An 18722-nucleotide genomic window follows, 5' to 3' on the forward strand; every position below is an offset into this window, starting at 1 on the left:
TAAAATAACTTATAAATAATAATAACATACATAAAGAATAACACACACACACACACACAGAATGGCTATAAGGGTTAGGGTTTGCAACAGAGTTCAAGGAATTTCTGAAGAAGTCTTACTCAGCAAGGGTTGATATAGAAGCAAAGAGATCACACAGGCGGTTAGATACTAGCAAACCAGTAGGTATGGTCACTAAATCTCAGTAGAGCTGCCCAGGCAAAGTGGAGGTGGAGGCCATAGAGGCGATGTGCAGAACCAGGTCTAGATGGACAAAGGAGTGGATGGACAGACACCAGTTCGCCATGACAACTCCAGGGAACAAGCTGAGTTGTCACTCTGGGACGGTCAAAAATTCTCTGCCTGTAGATTCTTTGATACATGTATAGCAGATGACAGGGGACAGGTCAGTGATTAGGGGTCTTCTTTATAGGGGCCATGAGAAATGGTTTCACCCTTTTCTCAGCCTAGTCTGCTTGGCAAATTCTCAAGTCTGGATTTTCTGGTGTGACTTAAATATGCCTGTGTGTTCCCATATTCCGAATTTACTTTGATAATTTTTTAAAACATTTATCTATATGTATGGGTGTGAAGCAATGTGTACCAAATGCATGCAGGTGCTGTCAGAGGTCAGAGGCAATGGACCTCCTGGAACTGGAGTTACAGATGGTTGTGGGCTGCCTGATGTGGGGTGCTGGGTCTTGAACCTGGATCCTCTTCAAGAGCAATAGGAACTTATAACCATTGAGCCATCTCTCCAGCCTTACTTTGATAAACATATAGGATGTCCTAGTCAGCCTTCTGTTGCTGTGCTCAAACACCGACCGAAAGAGTTTGCTTGGCTTACACCTTCACATCACAGGCCATCACTCACTGGAGTCAGAGTCAGGAAGGAACCTGGAGGGGGAGCTGAGGCAAAGGCCGTGGGGAAGTGCTGCTTCTAGTTTGCTCCCTGTTTCTGCTCAGCTAGCTACCTTATACCACCCAGGACCATCTGCCCAGAGGTGGCACCACCCTCAGTGGGATGGGGCCCCCCACATCAGTAAGCAATCAAGAAAACATCCCCTAGACATGCCCATAGGCCAATCTGATGGAGGCAATTTCTCAATTGAGGTTCCTTCCTCCTAGAAATGTCAAATTGACAACCAAGAACAGTCATCACACGGTGTGAAACCATTATCCCTGTACCTCACGTGTGTGGTGCTGAACAGATGGTAACGTGCACGTGCCCACCAAGGTACAGCGTCATCCGTGCACTGTGTTTGCACTCAAAATGGAGTCAAACGCTGTTTGTAAAACGAAGTCTCGTGGCCTGAAAAACAAAACAAAAAACAAAACAAAACAACAAAACACTTTTGTATGATATGAAGTAACTTAGAGCCGTATACAGCCTGGTTGCAACACAGGGAGATGGGCTGGAAGTGAACAATGACCCTTCTTGTCTTCCATCTCTGCTTTCCATTGTTCAAACCCAACTGGAACTGGAGGACAAGGGAGGTTGGGATACTCAGCCCAGAGGTTAGCCTCCTGAGGTTAGCCTCGCCTGTCCACACGAGTCCTGAGAATTTAGTCAGCAGACCCACGTCCTGTGCGGGATGTAAAGCATGCGGCTTCTACCCATGTCTTCTCTACACTGTCCTCATTACTGAATCACCCCTCAGCAGCTGCTGCGGCTGGAAGACGGCGAAGGCGAGAAAGTGAAAGTTTAGTGCACAGACCAGTCGCATCCAGTTGAAATTTTTTTTTAAAATTTAAAGGCACATTAGACTTTTATGTGTTTGTTTGTTTTTTCAGGGCTGAGGACCGAACCCAGGGCCCTGCACTTGCTAGGCAAGCACTCTACCACTGAGCTAAATCCCCAACCCTTATACTAGACTTTTAAAAAGAGTTTCTCTTAATAATTTGACCATGACTTTATCTCCTCTATTGCATGTGAAGCTTCAAAATGTATTTTAGCATAGTGGAGATTCTGAAATACAATAATATATTATATATAATCTATATAATATAATAATATAAACACAACTTCTACGTTTTTCTTCAATTGCATTAACCATGCAAATACTCCCATTCATTGAGACTCGCTTGGTGAAGTATTGTCATAAGCAGTGGAGTTCACTCAGAGATGATGAAGGTGTATTCTGTTGCAGTGTAGAGGATGGGCTGGAAGAGACAGGAAGGCCGAATAGCGGCTCCTCCAGCAATCCTGGAATGATATTAGGATGCAAGCACCAAAGAAGTGGAAGTGGGAAGGCAGGGAAGAGCCATCTCTCCCTCCTCGATGACTGGGAATTGATTGTTATCATGAGATGGGCTATCTTGGAAAAGAAAGAACAGAGACTGGGAGGTTATTCGGGTCACTTTCTGACACACTGAGCGTAACAAAGGTGCTTTGGGACAGACAGATACATTTTTTAGTTAAATTGGGCATACAGTATTGGGGTTTGGAAGAATGCTTGCTGTTTAAGGAGTGGCCAGCATGCCCGAACAAGAAAACAGAGTGGAGGAAACCACCCGACATTACTCCTTGCATGTTCATGAGTACGGTTTTTTTCTTTCCCATGGTGCTGACATATTTTTCAAGTGTCTTTTAAAAAGTAGCTTGAAAAGCATTGGTGAGGGATGAAAAGAAAGGGAGAGAAAGAAGAGAGGAGAATCATCAGATGGATCTCGTCTCCTGTCAGACAGAACATGTAATCCGTGCAGGGGCTGTAGGACCCACAGTGGGAGGAATGACTAGCAATTTCCCATGAGCAGGGAGGCACCACAGAGCCAGGAGTAGAGAAAATCCTCTGGATTTGGAAATTAGAAGGTCACTGCCTTATGAAGGGCAGTATTAGTAGGATGTTTATGGGTAAAATTAGAGGGTGGATGGCTTTGAAGTAGATGGTGGGAGAAGAGACAGAATCCTTCAGGATGCTTGTGCTCAGGCAGGACTAGGATTAACTGTTCATAATGACTTGACACTGTAAGCCATAAATACTTGAATATCAGGACCCACCCATGAAGACATGGTTTGTTTTTTAAACAAAACAAAAACTAGAACCTATTTCCTGGAAACAAACTTCTCTTTCTCTTCCAGTCCATTTGAGTTCTACATCAAACTACCATAGCCTGGGTGCTTAGAAACAACAGACAGTTATTTCTCGTGTTTCTGGAGGCTAGAAAATCTGAGGTCAAGGTGCTGGCAGACTTGGTGTCTGGTTCATAGGTGGCCATCTTCTCACTAAATCTTTAAGACGTAGGAGGGTAATCAGCTCTCTGGGAGTGCTTTTTTGGGAGTGCTAGTCCCATTCCTGATGGACCCCCTCTCATTACCTAGTCACCTCTCTACCATCACCATGGGGGTCAGTTTCTACCTATGAAGTCTGGAACATAAATATTGGTGAATATAGTACTGGGTGAATAAAAAATATAACTCAAGACTTGACCTATCTGATTCTTGGTGCTGACAGCTTACTCCAATAGACCTAGAGACATCTTCTACCAATAGACCTGGAGACATCTTACACCAATAGACCCAGAGACAGCTTACACCAATAGACCCGGAGACATCTTACACCAATAGACCCGGAGACAGCTTACACCAATAGACCCGGAGATAGCTTACACCAATAGACCTGGAGACAGCTTACACCAATAGACCTGGAGACATCTTACACCAATAGACCTGGAGACTGCTTACACCAATAGACCTAGAGACAGCTTACACCAATAGACCCGGAGACATCTTACACCAATAGACCCGGAGAAAGCTTACACCAATAGACCTGGGCTGCTCTCAGCCTTGGTCAGAGACGCTTCTTTGTACAGTAGATAGCAGTCAGTGCAGAGATGCATCACTGCTCAAAGGACTGAGACTAGAAGATTGGGTGATCAGTCCTAAATGAGGTATCTGTATTAGCTCCACCACCACCAAGGCTCAGGAAATATCATGGAAGAGGAGACAGAAAGAATGTAAGAGCCAGAGGACGCAGAGGTGCTGTGGGGTGCTATCATCTGATGATTGGCTATTATAACCGTGAATTCATGGCACAAGACCACAAGTCCAAGCCAGCCAAAATCCCAGCATAGACAGAGAAGGACCTCCAGGCCCACCCCTTACTGAAGTTTTTGGCGGTGGGGAGTTGTTGCAGGGGAGAGCCATTCTTGTTTGAGCATATGCCCACTGGTAGATTTCCTGTGCTGCCGAACCACACCTATGTGCATACGACTAACTGAACTTAGTGGATAAGGAAAGGAAGGAAGAGGGAGAGAAGGAGGGAGGGATGGAAGGAAGAAAAGGATATGAGGTTGGGAGGGCTGTCTCATTGGGACATGGGGGGAGTTGAAGGGAGCAAATGGGGAGTAGATATGTTCATATTTCACTGTATACACATAGGAAATTCTCAAAAATAAAAACTTAGAGAAAACACATGATAATCAGCGCACAAAACAAGGTGACAGGTGGATGTGTGGAGAGGAGACCACAACGAGGATGGATGTTGAATGCCACAGTTGATACCAGAGTGGCAAATTGCCCCTGAAAAGGGGGTTAGGGGTGACTTGTCAGCTTTGGACTGTGTCACTTGGGTGGATGGTAGTGTCTTCTACAGGATGGAGAAGAAATGGTAAGGACATAGCAGAGGAAATGCCAAGCCTGCAATCATGGGAAGAAATGGGCACAGGAGGGAAAGAAGCAGAAGAGACAAAGAAAGCAAGAGTTCCATCCCGGGGGCCTTCGATCCTGTAACTTCCACGCATCGATTAGTTGTAAGTGGAGATGTCACCATGGGCATGCAGTCTGGAGCTAGAGGAAGGAATGGAGGTGGAATCGGACAGCATTTGTTTCTTGAGCCTCTGTAACGCCACCTTGAGGATGAATGGAGGTAGTGAAGATGCCCAGGGACTGAGCTCTTGGGCACACCTGAATATAGAGGCTCAGAAACAAAAGGTTATAGGTCAGTGTTCTTCCCACAGGAGAAACACTGAGAAAAGTGGCCTTCTTGCTAAGGCACTCACAAATGTGTGTTCATAACCACTATAATAGCCACGGAGGTAGCAGCTATCTCTGCAGGATAATCACCCCTTTGTGTTGCTTGGTTACCCCAAAAGCCAGGGTCAAATTGACAGGAGCTCATTGGAACCTCAAAGGCTGTGCTCATCCAAAGCCCCTGTGCCGTGCCCAGCCCAGCTCCAAGGACACCGGTCTATTAACTACAACAGCTCCCCCTGTAGCTGCGTGGTGCTTAGCATGCCTAAGTGCATAAGGCAGTTTGTTCCCTTTCATACCATGCCTGGCAGCCATGGCATTTACCCTAGAAATTTCTTACAATTTTAAAGCAAATAAATCCTTACCAAGTCTCCTAATTAAAAGAAAAAAACAGGTTTCTTATGGTGATTACAGGCACAGGCGTGGGAGTCAACGGGCCATCAGGTGATGACTGCTACTTAAGATTCAGGTTCTTCATTGGGTAGAGAAGGAAAAAAATGAGCCTCTGCTCCCAAAGGACTTAATGAAAATCGGTGTCAAGAGGAGTCACACCGGGCCAGGTGCGCATCGCATGCATGCCTTTGATCCCGGTACTTCGGGGCCACAGGCAGGTGGATCCCAGTGAGTTTGAATCCAACCTGGTCTACATAGTGAGTTCCAGGCCAGCCAGAGCTATAAAGTGACACTCCATCTTAAATTTTTTCTTTAAAAAAAAAAAAAGTTTTCATGTTTTACTCAATGCTTGCCTCTTATTTTTGTTTCTAACTGCAACTTCCTCACCCTGGGGCTTGGCTCTCAGGACAAAAATCCAGTTTGGTTCAAATCCAAATTAACGAAAAGAGCACCACACTCAGGAAGCACCGTGCAGAACAAAGGCACCCCGCTCAGCAAACGAAACCATCTGGGGGCTTCGCTTTGGTCTGTTGTTCTTCCTGTTCAGAAAATGCTTGTTTTAGTGCAAGTCTTTTTTGTAAGTCACTTATCCTGAAGGATTCTCTCCTCCCCCCATTTAGTACATGCCAGGAATTCAGGGCTTTGCAAAGAAGGAAACGCGAAAACCTCCTGCGATCTAGGATGTGGGCCCTGGAATTCCACTGTGGGGCAAGGCAGTAGAAACTTAGGGCAAGGAAGCCCAGGAGACCGAACGTGCTTTATGGCACATGCGCAGTGCACCCTATTTTCGTGGTGGGCTGGGTATTTAGCCAAACATCCCTCGTGTTTCTGAAAATAAAATGAGGATTTGGCGTCCGTGGGAAATTGACACAGCACGTTTGGATTTTATTTCTGTAAAAGGTGCATAATGTGTTCCAGGTTTTTCTGCTCTTCTGGATTCTATAAAGAAACAGGAAGAAAAGCTGGTCCTGAAAAGGGGGAGATGCTGGCCCAGAGCCCGGGATCTTCCTTCTGGGTTCAGACTGAAATGTAAAGACAGTCTGGGGTTTTAAAAGAAGACAAGGAGAGAAATTTTTTGTGTTCTGAATTTGACGTTTCTCTACGGCCCTCCTCATCCTGTCAAACAACAGTGTAGTCACATGATAAGTTTGGGGGAAAGTGGCTCTCCAGTCTTGATTTAGTCCACTAGTTTTAAAGAATTCAACATGACGTCAGTGACAGAGCAAGGTCACCTCTGATGCTGCCACCTCAACCCACAAAAGCAGGAGCGAAGTGGGGCATCTTTGGCTCCTTCTCAGGAATGTGCAAGGTGAAGCCTTCCAAGAGAAGGAACAATCGATCCCACTTTCGTCTCCCACACCACCCCATCCCCGCTCCCCTCCCCCCACAAGACAGGGTTTCTCTGTGTAGCCCTGGCTCTCCTGGAACTTGCTCTGTAGACCAGGCTGGCCCGGAACTCGGGGATCTACCTGCCTCCACCTCCCAAGTGCTGGATTAAAGTCGAGTGCCACTATGCCTGGCTTGATGCTACTTTCGAAAATCGAATGTTCAAAGCAAACCTCGGCTACATAGCAAGTTCCAGGCCAGCCTGGGCTACATAGCAAGACCCCGACCCAATACAACCGTTCCTCAAAAGTAATTGTCTTCAATATCTTTATGTGCTCAGCCTGTATTCAAATTACCTGATTGTTTCAAAATTATTTTTGTATTTTAACTTCAAGGGTCAAATAAAAACAATGTATTATATAGTTGATATATTATTGTCTATTTTAATTTTCAGATCATATATCCCTCATTTTCTCTCTTTTCCTTTTGTATTAGAAGAACTAGATCAGAGTTCTAAAGGGTTTCCCATAAGTCTGCATTTTGCTTATTTTATCTTCATTTAACCCTAGTATGACTTAGAAATTTGCAGTTAGACCTAGAGACTTGAATAAATTTCAACATGAGAGATTTGGGGCAAGAATGCCTCAGAGATGTTCCTAGATGTCCTCTAGGAAGTAAGTGACACCACTTATCTCCTGTTAACAGCTGTTGATGATTATAATACAGATTCATTAGGAAGTACAAATTACTGACAGTAAGTATATCTTTAAAAAAAATCATTTAGCTGACACACCATCTAAGAGAAACTTATTTTGAAAAAAAAAAAAAAAGAGGAGGCTGGAGCGAGGGTTGGAGACACTGTTCTTGCAGAAACCTCAGTTCAGTTCAGATCAGTTTAGTTCACTCAAGCTGGGCAGCTCACAACCACTTGTAAAGGACCTGACTCCCTCTTCTGGCCATCCTGGGCACTTGCCCTCATGTGGTGCTCATAAACTATACCTCACACATACACATAAATAAAAATAAATCTTTAAAAAGAAAAGAAAGAAACTTCTTATTCACTATGGATTAAAGAGTGCATATCTACAAGAAAGATGCTAAATACTTGAATCTTTTATTTCTCAATATTCAAAACGAGACAGTTCCCCCATAATCCAAATATCATCAATACAAATTTCAAATGTAGTAAAATAAATGCAACTTTTCTTGGCACATCTGATGGTTTTATTTCACTAGAATGCTTTTCTTGCTGCTGTTCAAGCCACTGCGTCCTTGTCCAGTGTGATCCTCTGTGTTTGCTGCTGAGTCCTTCTGCTGGCAGTACTGGTCCTTGCATTTTAGAGTAATATGCTTTCCTGGGATTTCCTGTCTGGGATTTGGAATCATTCATCTCCCGCAAGGATCCATTGGCTCCTTCTTGCAGAAAGTAGGATGTGGAGATCACATCTGAGCGCATTTCCCCTTAGCATTGGATGGATTGATTCCAGTTTTTGCCTGACTCCTGTAGGGACCCAGCTCTGCTGATGTTCAAGTTCCTTTTATAGAATGGCAGAGTATATTTTTGCAGCATGTTATATCCTCCCACATACTTTAAATCACCTCTACCTTCTTACTTATAATACCAAATACAACCATGAAAATAACCGTCACAGGAATTATTTATGGATTAATAGCTAGTACAGTGGAAATTTTTTCCCTAAATGTTTTCTGTATAAGTTTGGCTGCATTCAAAGGTGTGGAACCCACAGGTATGAGGACCAATTACATGAGGTCTGTCCATTCTACCAGATTGATTGTTTGCCTCCAGCCTTTTCAATGGACAGATCTTGGAAATACTTTTCTTTCTTCAAGATAAAATGTATCACAGAATTCATTGCAGCTATGATGCACAAGACCTGCAGGATTGAACCTGTCAGTGTTCACCATGGAGTGGGAGGAGCTTATGAGGACACACACCTCTCAGGGTCTATAGACATTAATGAGAGTGAGAGAGACCTTTTTTTTCCAGTGGTGTAACCACTGTAAGCTGCCTGTGCTCTAGTAAAGACCTCACCCATATTCCTGTAATCAATCATAATAAAGCTCATTCACACATACAGACACACACACACACATACACACACACTGACACATGGACACAAGTACACACAAAGATACGAAAGTAAAAGGTATGCTAGTTGGGAAGAGGAGGAAGGGAGTCAGCAGGAGTAGGAAGGTGACAGCAGATTAAAATTTATGATATGGAGGTTGGAGAGGCGGCTCATGAGTTACTGCATACTGTTCTTGAAGAATATAAAAGTTTGGTTCCCAGCATATACACCATGGGGCTGTTCACAAATGCCTATAACTCAAGCTCCATGGGATCTGATGCCCTCTTCTGGCCTCTTCAGTTACCTACATTCACATAGCACATACCCATGTACAGACACATAGACATGTACATAACTTGAAGTAAAATAAATCTTTAAAAATACATTGGACCGGGCAGTGGTGGTACACGCCTTTAATCCCAGTACTGGGGGAGGCAGAGGCAGGCGGATCTCTGTGAGTTCAAGGCTAGCCTGGTCTACAAAGCGAGTTCCAGGAAAGGCACAAAGCTACACAGAGAAACCCTGTCTTGAAAACCCCCAAAATAAAAACAAAAACAAACAAACAAAAAAACATTGGGATGGGCCAACTCAAAGCCCTGAATATGGGCTTGAGTAGCAGCTGAGTTGGTCAGTCTGGGCCTCCAATGGGACAGGCCCACTTCGGCGAGGGTCAGAATCAGCTCTCCCCACCAATGCCATTGGGGCCAACTCTCCGAGGCACATAGGGAGGGGTGGGACCAGCTCTCTTGTTGCAGAGGCCAGTAAGGAGGAGGGCAGTTCTCCCAGGGCTGTTGAAAGTCCAGGCCAGCTCTCCCCTGCCCATGCCACTAGGGTCAGTTCTCCTGGGAGGGGTCATAGCTTTCCCAATGAAGCAGCCAGCAAGGGGTGAGACCAGCTCTCCGGGGCTCAGGCCACTTGGTTCAGCTCTCCCATGGCCCCCAGTGATAACACAGGCCAGGGACATTAACACTGACCTGGCTGCAGTAGCACCACAGACCCAGACATGACCTTCAACTGCAGCTTAGGCCCAGAAGTCACCATGGCCCTGGGTGGTTGCACAGGCCAATCAGATCAATGTGGCCCCGGAAACATCATGACCCTCAGACACCAGCACAGCCTGATGTGATGGTCCAGACTAGGGCATCCCCAACGGCCTGGCCTTTGGTGGTAACACAGGCCACAGCTTCATTAGAGCCATGGACCCAGACGTGGCCCCAGGTGACAGCACAGGCCACCCATGTGGGCCTGTTCCTCACCACCGTCAAGTCTTCAGTTCTGCTTCTCTCCACAGTGCACAAACCGCTCCATTTCTCTTTCTCTCCTATTTCTTGACCACATACCTGTTCATCATGGCAGCAGCAGGTGCCTGACGGGCCTGTCACTGACTTCCCGCCCTCCATGGCTGAAGCCAGAGTCAGCTCTTTCCTACTGATCAAAATTATTTTGAAAGATGAGCAGAGGGGATGGAGGGGTGACTCATCACTGGTTGCTCTTACAGAGGACCTGGATTTGATTCTCAACACCTACAAGGTGGCTCACAACCACTCCAGTTCCAGAGGATCTGACACCCTCTTCTAACTTTCTGTGGGAACCAGGCATTCCTAAGGTACTCAAATATACCTGCAGGCAAAACAAGCAATACATATAAAATAAAAATCTAAGAAAAAAAGAGATGCTGTTGTGCCCGAGTCGCAAGATCCCTGAGAAAGACCACCAGAGCTGATATCCAATGCAAAACACATAGGGGTTTATGGTAAGAAGCAAGCCCGGGCTTGGTCTGTGTCCAACACTCCACACAGCAGGTGAAGGAGGATGGCCCTGAGCTCTCAGGGTGAAGGGTTTTTTAAGGGAAAAACCGCAAGCAGAGTAGTATAAGTCTTTGCATCATATGATTGGGTGAGGGTGTGTAACCTTTGAATTTACTGGTTGGGGGTTACAGTTATCATTTTTGAGAAGGCCTAGACAAGTCCCAGGCTCTGTCCTTGAGCTGCCATGGAGGCTGGCTGGCCTTGCTCGTACTGACTGTGGGGGCTGACTCAGTGGCCCAGGCTCTGTCCTTGACTCATGCACATAGCTCTAAGTTGGTGAGGGGTTACAGACAGTAAACAACTGGCTGAACCTTGAGCGGTCAGAAAGGGAGCTACTGCAAGGACTATGTCTTTTGTTCATGGCCCTCCCAGAAACTCCTTGCTCAAGTCCCAGGAAGCTGAAATTGAGGCCTGATCTCTGAGAGAAGACTGAGCAGCCTGTTATGGCGTCTGCTTGGTCCTTTTGATGCTCCTGTAAGCTGAGCATTGTGGCACATACTTCTAATTCTGGGACTTGGGAGGCTGAGGCAGGCAGACTGAAAGTTTGGAGCCTACCTGGGCTACAGAGTAAGACTGAGGCCAGCCTGGGCAACTTAGGGAGACTCTGTCTTAAAATAAAAATCTTTTTTTTTTTTTTTTTTTTTTTTTTTTTTTAAGATTTATTTGTGAGTGAGATTCCAGAGTCTTCTAGAAGAATCACTTTGCTCTCCTCCCCTCCCGAGTCACTGATTTGGGCCAAGTACATGCATCTGAAGACATTCAGGATAGCCAAAGCTGAGCTGGCCCCCAGGAGCATCCTTCAGTTTTCTGGGGTGTGCTAATCTCACAGGAACACTGGGCCTCTGTCTTCAGACGCTCTCTAAGGGTTGGCTGGAATATTAGTCATTAGTGGTCCCTTTCGTTCTTCCAAGCAGTTTCTGGAAGTGACTGATTTGTCTCAGAGGACTCACTAGCTCCCACAGAAGGAAGAGAAGGGGACCAGAGGTTTGACCTCAGGCCACCACCCTTTTCGTATCAGGTCTGATGAGTGGAGTTGGGAGTTTCTGAAACCATTTCTTGGTGTTTAAAGTGATAAGTCTCAGGTTTAGGGAGGAATATGGACAGCGGGGTGCTGTGAGGGACACCTCTTCAGGATACATCAGGAGACTTAAAGAGGAAGGTCGTTCATAGTCCCAATTAACACCAAACAACTCTGGTCGTGTTATTGCCTCATAAGAAGACCTCAGTCACAGACCAGCTCATACAGACACCACCCCAGATGGGCATTGCTATCAGAATAACTCCCTCATGCTCCCCCTTGGCCACCCAGTACCTTCCACCCACAGAATCAGTTACAGAACAGCAGACCCGAGAAGTGCCTTAGTCACCCACCAACTTTCTTGAAGATCATGACCTAAAGGTCCAGTTTTAAAATGAACAAGCAGCGTATAAACAACAAAAGCCTGGTTACTGGGTTCCAGCTCAGGTGATTTAATCAGAATGACCCACCAAAGTGTCAGCAACCTCAACATGTGCTCACATATCCCCACTATCCTGGGGATTCTTATCTTTGGGGAAATTTGCATCTAATACCCTTGCTTTTCGGGTGCTGACCTAAGATGCCTGCCGGGAAGTGGGGAAGAGATAATATTCCCGGAAGGCCCTGCAAGCTCCACCCATTAGCCCACTGGGTGGGGCCAGCCACATTCCTTGCTTAGGATTGTAGCTTCATAGTTGTCCAGTGGCCTTACAAACAGTTCTGTTACATATAAGTGTTTATTTATGTGTACCTCATAACTAACTCCACAGTGAAAAACAGCAAAAAAACCTATAACTTTTAAAAATTACTTTGCGCGCGTGTGTGTGTGTGTGTGTGTGTGTGTGTGTGTGTGTGTGTGTGTGTGTGTGTACACATGGAGGTAGGAGAACAACTTTTGGGAGTCACTTTCTCCTTCCACCTTGGATGCTGGGGATCTGTGGATCCTGGGGATCAAAGGCTGGGCAAGGCCTCACCCGCTGAAACATTCCAGCAGCTCTAAAGAAGAATTTTTAGTCCTCTGTATTTTGCTGAGTTTCCTAATCTCAGAAATGTCTTTATCACAGCAAAATATGCTTTCAGAATGGGTTCTTCGTAATAGCTGAAAGTCCTCGAAATATAAACAGACTTTCTTGCACAAAGAGCCCTTCTGAAGCAGAGGGCCCTGATGAAAGGGAAATGAGCATTTCAAATAGAAAGCAAGGTGAAATTACAACACCAGGATCGTGTCCCCTAATGTCCGGCAGACATTAGCTAGAATTTGTTCACCTACACAGGGTCATTATAGTCCATCAGCATCAGGAAGAACACTCTTCTACAGATGTTAACAGATGTGCTGCCAATAAAGATGACCCCTAAGCAATGTGTGCATTAAGTTACTCTTTCTTGGAAATTCACTGGTCCATTGTGGGAAAGGGGCTATGGATGACCAACAGAAGGAGGAGCTGGCAGGTGACAGCTGATGTTCTCCTCCTTCAGTCCGTCTTTTCCTCAATCTCTGTGAACAACTTTGACCTCCAAACTTCAGGCTCAACTCCCTGGAAGCCGAGGGATCCTGTCCTTCTCTCTTGTCACCTTATTGCGTGATGACATATCAACATGTTCTGCTACTAAAGTCTAGTGAAGTCTTTTTGTATTTTTCAAAGATTTCAGGAACATATACTGACACAATGGATGGAATTTAAACATCTCATAATTTAAATTTCTTCATAAGCCCTTGAGCCTGACAGTTCCTGACCCTATCAGAGGACAGTACAGAGCAATATGGGGTCCTACGTATGATAATGCTACTACTACGTGCAGCTGAACGGTGCGTAGTAGTAGTTCATGCCTGTGCAAGAGACCTGTGATACTTAGAATCCATCAGTTCCTACGTATGCTAGGGTCTGACACCAGAAGTGGCCCTGTGGACTGTGACATGTCCCAGCTCATGAAGACATTGTCCCATGGGACATCCGGTGTCCCTTCTGTAAGAAACCACATCCACAATTTAGCTTAGAGTTTGGTGTCAGGAACAAAGTCTTTTTTTCCAAATTAGAAAGACAAATGGAAGGAAGGAAGAAAGGAAGGAAGGAAGGAAACAGAAACACACACACACACACACACACACACACACACACACGATTCAGTACCTGCCTATGGCATGGGAACATTAGACTCTCAAGTGTGTCTTTTGAAGGGCTGAGAAGTGTTTGGTTTGCTGCTGTGTAAATGAGCTGCTGGCCCATGCCTGGTTCTGGGGGAGGGAAGGACAGTAAAGTTTTGGGGTTTTTTAGTTCTTTATTATTATTATTATTATTATTATTATTATTATTTTCATGTTTACATACCAATCCCTGTTCCCCCTCCCTCTCCTTCTTCCTCTCCCCCTCACCGCCCCCCATCCCACTCCCATCCCCTCCTCACAGGGGGTAAGGCCTCCCTTGGGTAGTCAACACAAGCTAGTAAAGTTAGTTTTTAAAAATCAAACACCATGCAATGCATCATTTTTTCCATTTTGCCTTGGCTATTGGGAGGCTTAGCTCTAAAGTAATGCTTGATGCAATAACTATTCTCTCCCAGGTTCCCATCTCAGCTGTTAGCTCCTTCCCAGAGGCTTTGTTTATTCATTTTTAGCATTCTATTGTGTGTGCATTTTCATCAGCTTTGGAGGTAGAATGGAGTCTTATCTGAGTTCTAGAGTCAGATGTGTGGAGTCTGATTTGGCGGAACCTTGAACAAGCTGCTTCTCTGCTGTGGACCTTATTACATGAGGCATGCTGCAATGCTCAGAGGATGCCTTTGCAGAGGGTCTGGGAGAATCTGCATCTGATAAGGGTTGACAGGCAGCACAGCACAACACTGAGACACCTTCATCAATACTTTGTGTGCATTTTTGACTCGGGCCACACACATGCCCGGCCCACATTTGCCAACTGAGTTACATCTCTGACATCCTCCAGTGTACCAGGCTTTTTCTTTGGGACCACAAACCAGCTCCCAAATCACGACATAGAGACATATTCCAAGTTTTGAATGCTCAGACTAGCTTAGGCACGTTTCTGGTTACCTCTTTTGTTTGTTTGTTTGTTTGTTTTTGTTTTTGTTTTTAGAGACAGGGTTTCCCTGTGTAGTTTTGGTGCCTGTCCTGGATCTCGCTCTGTAGCCCAGGCTGGCCTCCAACTCACAGGCATCTGCCTGGCTCGGCATGGGCCACCACTGCCCGGCCTGGTTACCTCTTCTGAAGTTAAATTAACCTATTTCTCTTTATCTATCTTTTGCTTTGGGGCTCATTACCTTTCTTCCTTCTGTACATCTTACTTTCACTGCTTCTCTATGGCTGGCTGGTGTCTGCCTGGCTTCTGGCCTCTGATGTGTCCCTCATTCTCTCCTTCTTCTCTCTCATTCCTCTCCTCTCCTGAGCCTAGATTTCTCCTATTTATTCTCTCTGCCTGGCAGCCCTGCCTATCCTTTCTCCTGCTTAGCTATTGGCCATTCAACTCTTTATTAGACCAATCAGGTGCCTTAGGCAGGCCAGGTGAAACAGCAACACATCTTTACATAATTAAACAAATGCAGAATAAATAAAAGTAACACACCTGTACACAGTTAAAGTAATATTCTGTAGCACAAACAAATGTAACGCCTCTTTGCCTAGTTAAAATAATATTCTACAACACTCCAGAATTTTTTTCTTCATTCTGAACTGAAATTATTTATTAAAGAGCCCCATATTTCCTCACCCTGGTAACACTATCCTATTCATCTCTGTGAACTGACTAGAGAGCGCATCTAAATTGGTGGTTGTTTTATGTCTGCCTTCTTCACAGTTCTTCCATGTGGGTAACATATATCAGACTTGCCTTCCTTTTAAATCTACTTCATGTTAAACCTACTATCATTTCAAATACCTTTTACTACTGGAAAGTGCTATTTGAAAAAAGCAAGGCAAGCCTCAAACCCCTGGGTGACAAAAAAAATGAAACATGAAATCATTTGTAAGTGAAAAATACACTCAAGGTTTATGTATTAATTTCCCTCAGAACCATGATGGCACTTTCTTTATCACAGAATTTATGATTGGAGAAGAAAATAGAAAAGATTTTGTGTGAGAAGGTGTTTTGGTCAGTGTTCTGTTACTGTGAAGAGACACCATGACCACAGCAACTTTTTTGTTATTGTTGATTTTTTTGAGACAGGGTTTCCCTGAGTAGCCCTGGCTGTCTTGGAACTCACTCTGTAGACCAAGCTGGCCTGGAATTCACAGAGATCCACCTGCCTCTCTCTGCCTCTCGAGTGCTGGGATTAAAGGCATGCACTACCCCCCTTCCCCCCAGCCACAGCAACTCCTATAAAGGAAAACATTCAGCTGTGGCTTGCTTATGGTTTTAGAGGTTTAGTCCATTGTTGTCATGGCAGAGAGCATCATGGCATGCAGGCAGACATGATGCTGGTGCAGTATCTGAGAGTTACATCCAGACCTGCAGGTAGCAGGAGAGACACTGAGCCTTACTTGGGCTTTTGAAACCCCTAAGGTCACCCCCAGTGACACAATTCCTCCAACAAGGCCATGCTTCCTAATCCCTCCCAAGTAGTGCTACTCCCTGATGTTCAAGCATTCAAATATATTAGCTTTGGAAGGCCATTCTTATTCAAACCACCACAGAAGGAACAAAATACTGAATGAAGTCCCCAGAGTTCTGCTTCACACTTGGCCTCATCACCAACTTCCTGCTGCTGCACATTCCAAGAGCAGGAGGTGAGAGTCTGTTTGGGAGGCTGTCTACCACACTGGCTCATCAGTAGAGAAAGCAGGTGACATTGTAATTGGAAGACTAATCACACTCTGCAAAGGGAGAGGGAAGAAAGTTGATACAATATGGAAGAATAATTTGAATATGTGGCTTAATATTGAAAACATTTGCTTTTTGATACTGGGAGAAGATTGATTAACCTTGGGTGGTAGGAATATATTTAATAAAGTAAGACCATAGATATTTTTGGGGGTCTTCAATTTTTTTTGTATTTATGAAGATATTCAAACATATACAAAAGGCTAATATACTAAACTGCCATCAACTCATCATTCTGCTTCAAAATTATCAATACAAGGATGATTTTTTCATCTGCATTCCTCGCTATCCCCTCCCTTACTGAATTACTTTAGAACAGATCCCAGACAACATATTTTCTCTATAAATATTTTAATATGTATGCCTAAAATATAAAGGATAAAAACCATAGGCTACAGAGATGGCTCAGAGGTTAAAAGCACTGGCTGCTCTTCCAGAGGTCCTGAGTTCAATTCCCAGCAACCACATGGTGGCTCACACCCATCTGTAATGAGATCTGGTGCCCTCTTCTGGCATGCAGGCATACATGCAGGCAGAACACTGTATATATAGTAAACAAATCTTAAAAAAAAAAAAAAAGAAAGAATGAAAAAAAAAGAATGAAAACCCCAACAATAGCATTAACCTATGTGAAAAATAAACATCTTAATTTTTATCGAATATCATTCAGTAATTGCTGTGGGTTTGCCTTCAGTCCTAAAGTAGTTTTGAAAGCTTGTTAGAATCAGAACCCATTCATTAAACATTAGTTCTCCGAAGTTGTCTTTCACCCATGGGTTCTCCTTTTCAGCCCCTCCCCCTTTTAAAATTCCTTGGTATTAACTTGTTAAAGAAACCAGGTGGCTTTTCCTGTGGCCTGTCTACAGCCTGGAGTTTGCTGATGGAATCCCACCATATTACCATCTTCTCTCTTTTGCAGTTTCTGTATCTAATAAAGATGTTTGATAGGAAACAGGCTTAATCAATCATTTATTATATATTTTTTTTTAACTTTTGGAAAGAATAAAGGAGATGGTGTTTACTCCACCAAGACTCTGGTGGTATTTGTCTCACTTTTGTGATATCAGTATGTATTGACTACACAGAGTGTTTCACGTAGACGATGAAATGGTGACTATCCAATTCTTACTACTTCCTATGTAAACTAAAATTATTCTATGAAATACTTCTATCATCCTTATTTATTTATTTTTGGTTTTTCAAGACAGGTTTCTCGCTGTCCTGGAACTCACTCTGTAGACCAGACTGGTCTTGAACTCACAGAGATCTTCCTGACTCTGTCTCCCAAGGACTGGGATTAAAGGCATGCATCATCACCTCCTGGCTCACCTGTCTTTCTTTCTTTCACTATTCTTTGTTCTAGTGCTAGAGATCAAATTTAGAGTTTTGCCCATCTTAAGCAAATGGCTTCTCACTGAGACACATGCCCAGCCCTCTTTCATATTTTGCAATGAGGTCTCACTGTGATGCTCAGGCTAGTACTGAATTCCTGGTCTCGGGTAGCCCCTCCCCTCAGCTTCTCAAGGGCTGGGACTACAGATACAGCCCTTTGCGTAGTTAAGACTATAACTCTCCAAGACTGTTCTATTACTTCAGAGCAGGTGGGTCTTGGCAGGTTATAAAAGCCCTCAAAACAACGTCTAGTGTGTCACCACACCAGAAAATCATAGTGACTCCCTCACTGGGCTAATGTGAAGATTAAATAATACTCACCAGATACCCTTTACCTAGGAGCTGGCATGAAGAAAAGACCCAAATAAACGAACTATTACCCATAACCTTGGAATTCATAAAAGAATAATCTGGAAACAAGTACCTGTTTTATAGAAGATTCTCCTCGAGGTCTTTCTAAATATTGTCTCAAAACATTTAATACTTCACTTACCAAATCTTAGTTTTTCAGAGATGGGTCTCCTGAGAAAGGCAGATTCCAGCTCCTTCAAGTAAGGGGAAATGAAGCAGCTGTCTGGATTTCTTGAACAGATATAAATTTCTAGAAACACACACACACACACACACACACACACACACACACACACACACACACACACAGCAGGTAAGGGCTGCTTTTCTTTGTGATGAAAATTTGACTTTCCCAGAAGGACCTTTCCTTTTATCCAGGATCAAGGTCCATCCAAGGCTCATTTTTCTCCACCCAGCAAAGACTTCTTATAACATGTTTTCCTTCATCACCATATACCTGTCACTTTCTGTCTTGAGTTTAAAGAGCTCAGTATGTACTGGAAGCTCAGGGCATTGCTGCACCAGAGGATCTAACATAGCAAACTA

The 18722-nt window shown here is 44.4% G+C and overlaps 1 long non-coding RNA gene across 1 annotated transcript in view; it reads right to left on the reverse strand.

Moving 5' to 3' along the window:
* Positions 1 to 18722, reverse strand: part of LOC128096574 (uncharacterized) — a 122515-nt gene that overhangs the window by 35350 nt on the left and 68443 nt on the right. Inside the window, exon 2 of the long non-coding RNA XR_008213676.1 lies at positions 1186 to 1309. This is a non-coding gene — a long non-coding RNA (uncharacterized LOC128096574). The remainder of the gene's footprint in view (positions 1 to 1185; positions 1310 to 18722) is intronic.

Source organism: Peromyscus californicus, unplaced genomic scaffold, assembly GCF_007827085.1.
Source record: "Peromyscus californicus insignis strain IS unplaced genomic scaffold, ASM782708v3 Scaffold_5__1_contigs__length_169319896, whole genome shotgun sequence".
Lineage (NCBI taxonomy): Eukaryota > Metazoa > Chordata > Mammalia > Rodentia > Cricetidae > Peromyscus > Peromyscus californicus.